Here is an 8,241-nt window from a genome sequence, read left to right as displayed (position 1 = left end):
CAGCAAGATAATTCCTCCTTAGGAGACGTGGGGCAGGGACGAGGTGCACGCGTCCCCATGTTCACCTCCTCACCTAGTGAGGCAATCGACGGTCAGCCCAAGAGTGGTGCTGAGCGTGGGGGCAACACCCTCTTGCGCTAGTCTCATTCATTCATTCGTTCGTTCATTCAGTTTAAAAGTAGCTAGACTGTGGTTTAGCTTCTTCCAAATATTAGCGACTCCCTTGCCCCAGCAGCTGCTCCAGTGCTTCCTCTGGAAAGGACGCCTGAACCCAGATTGAGTAACAGGTTAGGAACGCCTGGAACTGAACTGAAAGATCAATTCAAGAACAGCCCACCCCACCCCACCCGCGTTCCATCCCGCTCCCTTTTCCAAAAGGGGCAGCTTAGCTGGTGTCCCGAAAAAGCACGTCAGGGTAACAGCTGACTGTAAGTGAGCCCCACACAGGAAATTCCCCTGCCTCACATATCACAGACCAACAGAATGTCCCCAAGACAGAATCCTCTTCTTGGACAGAGAGCCACCAGGCCATAAACTGTGTGTTGTTTCGAAGATCAGCCTTTGAAGCACAGTGTGTTAGACTTGAATGCGAAGTTGCAGTTGATTTAATTCAACCTTCTTTCCAATGTAGGAATTCCCCAAGAGCATTCCTGATGAACAAGCTTGACCCTTTTCAGGGATGAGAGAGCTTTCTGTTTGGTTGGTCAGTACCTTTCATTGTTTGAGTTCTTCTCTACATTCGGTTAAATTCAGTGCATTCCTCCACTCACAAACTCCGTTAAGTGGTCCTCAATGTGTTTTCCTTGAAGAGCGATGTTTCCCCATGTCCCACCCCAGGTTTTTCTATTTGAGGCTGAGCTTCCTCAGCTTCTTCAGGTGGACTTACTTCCTGGTGGTTTCCAACCCTTACCCACCACCCTGAGCATTTTCTCAGGAGGGTATTCAGTTTGTCAGCATGACTCTCAAAAGTGACGTCCACAGCAGGAACTGACTGCTCCCTGTGTGGTGTGGCCTCCATAAATCCAAGGGAATCACGGCCACGGTTTCTTTAGAAGGTATGTCTATTTAAATACATTTACGGCCATATCTCACTCATAATGAGCTTATGGTCAGTTAAAATCCCTAAGTATTCTTTTACTTAATCTGGGTTGCAGAGTTATTTTGTACTTTCCAGAGAATTTTAGAAAAGTTAATATGAAACTCTGTATTTACTGCTGTTAAAATTTATTAGTTTTGCCCTGGCTGGATGGCTCAGTTGGTTGGAGTGTTGTCCTGTACACCAAAAGGTTGCAGGTTTAATTTCCGGTCAGGGCACATACCTAGGTTGTGTGTTCTATCCCAGGTTGGGGCAAGTATGGGAGACAACCAATCAATGTCAGTCTGTCTGTCTGTCTGTCTCTCTCTCTCTCCTCCCACCCCTTCCTGTTTCTCAAAAATCAGTAAACATATCCTCAGGGAAGGATTACAAAAATGTATTAGTTTCCACCAATTATCACAACCTGTTAATACTTCTATGAAATCTAGATTAAGTATTCTAACATAACTTCTCCAGCTTTGTTTCATATCTAGGTTTGACAATCACAGGATCCAAACATAGATTTTTAAAAATAGGCGGAACCAAAAGGAAGAGCTCTTTGGCATGATCTCAGAGACCACACGCCAGGTTGACAATGGGCTGTGAGTTAGACTTCTTTGGTATGGCTACTCAATCTTAAATAAAAACCCAACATATCTCCCTATTTCCATGTTTATAGCATGGAACATTCAGAAAATTTCAAACAGAGCATATGTGACAGGAATTAGTCTTACAATGACTCAGAGAAAAGAGGTAGGATCTGTGGTTTATACATAAATAGGTTTTTGGCAATGTATTTCAAAAGATTCCAATGTAAAGCAAGTAATCTTTTGTTATGTTCAAGCAGTTGTTACCCAAGCAATTTCTGGGATATTACAGAAATAGAAACTCTTCTATAGGATATAAGTGTGAAACAGATTATTGATAAGGTTCCAATCATATTTGAGATTCTATGATTTTATTAAAAGCCTTGCCCAAATACACAGAGTGGCCAAGACTTTTTCTGACTGAGAATTCTAAGCCGTCACTTCAGCTGCCAACGAGCCACCCCACCCCCACCCCAGCCACAGCTGGCTTAGTTTTACATAATTTCTTCTCACTTCTATTTGTGCTTACATGTTCTTTTATAAATATTTTCTGACCCCCATTTTAATAGTCACTTTGGGGATTTTACAGGAGGTTTTAGGAACAATGAAATTGCCTCTCTTCTATTGAAAATAGGCTCACCTGCTCTTTTCGGTGTTCTGACATTTCTCTGGCATGTGGGTGGTGGCTCAGTCACTTCTGTAAACACCCTAACTTCCTTGAAGTAGATTTGGCCTTGTTTGGAGGGTTTTTGAACTCATTTAAACTCTTTGTTATTCCTTTTTTATTTCTGCAAGTTTGGCCTCAGTCCTTGCTATTGTTTTTTGGTTCTGTTTTGTTTTACTTTTACTTTTTCCAGCTTGATGTTTGTCTTCTCCTTACTGTTGATGGGTGAAACCATCTATTTCAATCTCCAAACAGTAGCCAGAACACTCTGAAATCATGCATCTTTCTCACTTAAAGCCCTCCTCCCATGGCACCTTACTGCACATAAATAAAATCTAGACTCCTCACCACAGCCTGACAAGGCCCCCCCAAACCCCGGCTCTCTCTTCATGTCTACCATTCCCTGCCTTGTCCATAATGTTCCAGCCACACTTAATTTTTTAAAATCCACCTCAAACTTACCAAGTCCCCCCACCCTCATTACAGAGCTTTTGTAGCAAACACCCCCTGCCCAGACTGCTTTTCATGCTGTGGCTGGTTTCTTGCATTCAGGTCCTGCCCCAAATGACTTCTTTTTAGGGTGGCACTCCCTGGGGCTCTTTCCAAACCAGTTTCCGCCCACCTTCCCCACCTGGAGCTTCTCTATCTCATTACCTTGTTTCTTGTTCTTCATATTTTCTCTTACTATCCCAAATTATTTTTACTTCCCATATATGTACCTGTGTCTTGTCTGTCTGTTCCCATCGGAGGAAAGCTCTATGAAGCGGCCTTGTTTGTCTTGTCCCCTGTTGTGCTCCTGTACCTTGGATGGGGACTAGGCAGAGAGTAGGTCACCTATAAATCTTGAATGACTGGATAGATGAGTGAGTGAGAACAGTGTGCAATGAGTGAAGAGCTGAGACCACAATTAGGAGGGAAATTGAAGAAGAATAGTCAGAAATGGGAGAAGATCCAGAAAAGTGGGATACCACACTTTACGGGCAGGGGGAACATCTATACTTGGGGGCACTGTTGCGTGGAGGAGACTCCAGCTAATTATGCTCAGAGATCAAGAGCAGGAGGGGGAGTTTGGGGACTGAGGTGGTCAGAGATTTTGAGGGAGGGGATGCCTCTGATGAGAGAAGAGAGAACGGCCCGTGAGATAGGCAGGGAGAAGTTAGTTTCCCTTTGGAAAGAAACACATTCACTGTACTTGAGAATAGAGACAGCTGTAGCAGCAGCGTGCTGTGAGTGAAGATAACATATGAAAACCTTAGACACATGTAGATCTTGGTAAAGCAGGAAGCAAAATTACCGAGAGCAGCGACTTGGGGCGGGCAGGGGAATGAGGGCGAGTGGGATGATCCGAATCCCTGTGGGCTCCTTCTTGACCCAGAGAACAAATGCCAAGAGAAGCATTTCGAGATGATAGACACGGGCACTGAGCCAAAAGGCAGAAACCAGAGCCCCACACAGGCAAGTCGGGTGACCTGCTCCTGCTATTCTAAGTGGATTTTGAAAAATGGCCCATGCCCTATGGGACACAGGGAAGAAAGAAACACGTTCATTTAAAACAGCTGGCAAAGAACACCTGTGGGACTGAGAGACGGCGGGCTCCCCCACAGCATTCTCCAACCCTGTCTGCCAGTGTGGGACTGCCATCACCTGCCAAGGGAGGTTTGGGGTCAGAACAAGAGACAGTGACATGATGACCAGATTATGTGGTCCCTTCCTGGATCTGCAAGAGACAGAGGGCCTGGCAGGTAAATGGGGTCCCAAATGTGTTTTGAACTGAATTCTGTCTGAACAACTGGGGAAGGCAGAAGTTTCCTGCCATCCGGGAGGACCCTTGCCCACTGCCACCACCCTGTGCACAGAAGCCACTGTCACGCTGCTCTCAAGCAACCTTCAGGAAGCCGTGTTACATTTCTGTGAGAACGCTGTCACAGGTGGCTCTGGCAATCAAACATCTGAATAGGAATAAAAGAAAAATATAACTGGTGACAAGGGACTGCAAGCTCTTCAGGAAAAAATGGATAACATGTTTCAATTCCTTCTGTTAGTGTGGGGTAATTTTTTTAAATGTATTTCTGGCATTCATGTGGCTGGAGCTCTTAGTCTAGGCAGAACAAAAATGTCTCTTGGAAGCCCTGGCTGTTGTAGCTCAGTGGATTGAGCGCAGGCCTGTGAATCACACAAAAATGTCTCTTGGAGAAATAAGTATCATTATTACCTATTGCGGATCGCAATACCATTGTTTTTGATTTGGGGCAGGAGGAACAGCTGAGCCCTGCCTGCCTCCACGCTCATCGGAAACACTGCTGAAGAAGGAGAGAAAGAGCCCTGGCTGGTGTGGATTGAGTGCCAGGCTGCTAACCAAAGGGTCGCTGGTTCAGTTCCCAGTTAGTGTGTGTCTGTTGACTCAGACTCTGGCCCACGGTGTCTGCAGGGTTGAGGATGAGACATGAGACAAATTCACATGGACTACCGAGTCCTGTGGAGGAAAAGGGATGGCGCGGCCACTCTCTCAAGAGGAGAGCACCCCAACCCCTGCCTTGACAAATTTTATTGGGTTCAATTTGCACAGGAATAAAGCTCATCAATCATTATCAGGGAGAAATGATTAATCAATGAATAACATTCAAAGAACTCTGAGGGCTTATTCTGAGTCAGGGTCAGTTAGCTAAAGGGCCATAAAATTCACGTCCTGCTTGGTCCCTTATTATTTTAATTGAGAATATTAGCAAAGTAGCCTTCACAGGATTTTATGCATTCTTTCTTAGACCTGATTGCCCTGGGGAACCCGCCCTTTCCAGCACAGGGCTGCACCCACCTCCAGCATTGTTTAAGGCTTAAGTCAGGCAGAAGGAGTAAGGCAGCCAAGAGATTAGAGACTTCTCACAAACAGAATGAGGACTCATGCTATGTCAAAGCTGAGGGGTGAGGGTCCATCACCCCTTTTTTCTGTAGCCCTAAAGTCCTTCCCTGGGGGCTCCTGTGATTGTGTCTGTCTTAGATCATTCCCCCCTCAGGGAATCTTACCCATCATTGGCTAACTGATCAAGCATTGGGGGCCAGGCAGGGTGAAGTAAAAGAAGCAGAGGCAGCGCTCCTGCTAGGGAGATAAGCTTTGTCTCCTTAGTGGCTTATGGTCCAAAGGTCTCTCACTCAGCCTTAGCTCTGGCAGGGTTACAGCTTCTGAAATCAGTTAGCTGATTTCAGTGCCTAGATTTCAGGACAGGTCCTCAGTAGGGGGCACATGAGAGGCAACCACACATTGATGTTTTTCTCCCTCTCTTCCCCTATCTTGAAGAAGAAAGAAGAAAGAAACCACCAAATGTGGCCCCTGTCAGCCCCATTAGGAAAGGGGACTATGCCCAGGCCCAGCACTGCTGTGTAGACATGTTTTCAATTTTGTGAAGTCTACAAAACCAAGGGATGGCGGGCTCCTGTTTGGATTATTTCTTTAATTTCTACAGGATATGCTCATCATGATGAGAAGCAATCAGCTTCTCATGATTTATAGTCACATCCATTATCATTTTCTTCTTCCACATCATGATCATAATAATATTTGAGGGCATACTTTGCCACCAGAATAATGCTATGCACTTTGTATGGATTAACTCCTTGAATCCTCCCAACATTCAACTTGTATATGGAAGGCTCTTTGTCTACAAAGCCTTAAGGACTTTTCTTCTTACAGAGCTGTACCATCAAAATACACATGCACCCTGACTGGTGTGGCTCACTGGGTTGGGTGACAACCCACAATGCGAAAGGTCACGGGTTTGATTCCCAGCCAGAGCACATGCCTGGATTGTGGGCATGGTCCCTGGTTGGGGGTCTGTGAGAGACAACTGATTGATGTTTCTCTTTTGCATGGATTAATGTGAATGAAAACCTCCTTGCTGTGAAACTGTTTTGTTTTTCCTTTCCATTTATTTTTTTCCAAACAACTGCTTGGGCTCATTTAATGGTTTTATTTTCAAGACATGCAACAAATTTTATTAAATTCTCCAGACATATCTGTGAGATATGAAAGACTAGACATCTATTTTAAAGATGACAAAACCTGATAGCTAGAGAGGTTCAGTAATGGGTATCCTATTATAGTTCACTTATTCATTCATTTAATCAGAAAACTTGAACTGCGTGCGAACTCTCTGCCAAGTATCTTACCAGTCTCTGGCTTTAAAATGTAAAATTGTGTGGTGAGGACTATTGTACACCAGCGACCTGGAACATGGAGTTAAGCTTAGGGGCTGGGGGAGAGAGAGACAACTGGGAAAGTTTGGAAATAGGTCACACTTGAGTGCGACCTTGACAAGGTAAATAGAATTTCCCAAAGAAGAGGGATTTCCCAAAGAAAATGAAAGGTTAGGGATCAATGGGTATCTTGAGAGGCCCACCTTGTAGAGGCAGATGTCACTCTTCAGTTCTTAATGTGGGGCACTTTGTCCTGAAGGCCACTGGCATTTCTAAGGAAGAGCATGGTTTGGAGTGGCTGAATGAAGTGATAGAGAAGAACAATGTCTTTGGGATCAGACAGGTTTATTCTGGATCCTCTGCTTGTTGCCTCTGTAACCCTGAGCAAGTTATTCAATTCCTCTAAGCCTCAGTGTCTTCATCCTAAAATGAGAATAATAATACTACCTACCTTGTAGCTATTAATAAGAATTAAATGAATTAAGCATAAAAGTCACCTGGTGCAATGCCTGGCCCATAGCATAAACTTAATAAATGCTATTCTCTTCTGATTTCTCCATAAATAAGGACTAGGCACTATTACTATCTTCTTCTTCTTTTTTTTTTCAAATTGAATTCAAGAGAAGTTCAATAGCTTGACCACACAGCTGCTATGAGGCAGAACCATCTGTTCTTTGCTTTTCATCCTCTGCTGCCCCTCACTCGGCACTCTAATAGATCTGAATTTTCCCATCAGCCAGGTGTGGCCAGGAAGAGCCCAACATACCAGCTCCAGGACTTGGAGGAGGAACAGGACGGGCCTCTGTATCCAGACCACATAGAACAATAACATAGCTTCTAAAAGTGATGGCACTTCTGTAAGTACTTGCAAGAGACTGTTACTATGTCAAGTGTTTGGGAAATTTGTGTTTCAGAATAATTAATGAAGTCAGGCCAAGACAACTTCACAGAGCTGAGTAGCTGCCAAGTTCCCTCTGCCTTCAGACTCATGTTTCCATGCTTCACCTCCCTGGGCTCCTGCTGTACCCACATCACATGCTTCTACCATAGCTTTGGTCAAGTATATTTGTAACTGGGTAGTTTGGAGTTTGTCTTCATCACTAGTCTACAGTCTTCGCTGTGGGGCAAAGATTTGAGCTCCAACACAGGGATATAAGAACACATACCCTCTCTCACCAAAATATTAAAATGGCCTCACTTTCTTTATGTTCTCCGTCCTTTAAGGAGTTGTAATAGGAATTCACTTCTGGGTGAATGAGAACCCTGTACTGGGGAATAAGGAAAAGAAACTTAAATACAAGCTTTTTTTTTTTTTTCACATGTAGGATGTTTGCTCACAGGAAGAGCACGAGTTCTGTGCCCTCCACACAATGACCCTGAGTTCCTGTTGGGTGTGTTATAAACTGAGGAGCCATTTTTTCAGGCCCCCTGCTCTGAGCACACCTGTAAATACAAGCTTTTTTTGAATAAGGAGGTTTTTTTTTTAATTAAATATTTTATTTTTATTTATCTTTCGAGGGGAAGGGAAGGAGAGAGGGAGAGAAACATCAATGTATGGTTGCCTTTCGTGCATCCCCTGCTGGGAGTTGGCCTGCAGGGAACTGGCCTGCAACCCAGGCATGTGCCCTGACTGGGAATCGAACCACGATCGTCTGGCTCACAGGTCCGCGCTCAATCCACTGAGCTACACCAGCCAGGGCTGAATAAGGAGGTTTTGTACAATATTT

At 44.5% G+C, this 8,241-nt stretch overlaps 1 non-coding gene across 1 annotated transcript; it reads right to left on the bottom strand.

Moving 5' to 3' along the window:
• Positions 1-7,831: 7,831 nt before the first annotated feature.
• Positions 7,832-7,960, bottom strand: LOC118981528 (small nucleolar RNA SNORA11). Its single transcript, XR_005065361.1, has one exon. It is a non-coding gene; the product is annotated as a small nucleolar RNA SNORA11 (small nucleolar RNA).
• Between the last annotated feature and the right edge of the window lie 281 nt (positions 7,961-8,241).

This window comes from Sturnira hondurensis, unplaced genomic scaffold (genome assembly GCF_014824575.4).
Source record: "Sturnira hondurensis isolate 20B ecotype Veracruz unplaced genomic scaffold, ASM1482457v3 Scaffold0024152, whole genome shotgun sequence".
NCBI classification, from domain to species: domain Eukaryota; kingdom Metazoa; phylum Chordata; class Mammalia; order Chiroptera; family Phyllostomidae; genus Sturnira; species Sturnira hondurensis.
The sequence above is the reverse complement of the archived record's forward strand: the minus strand, read 5'-3'. Positions and strand labels throughout refer to the sequence as shown.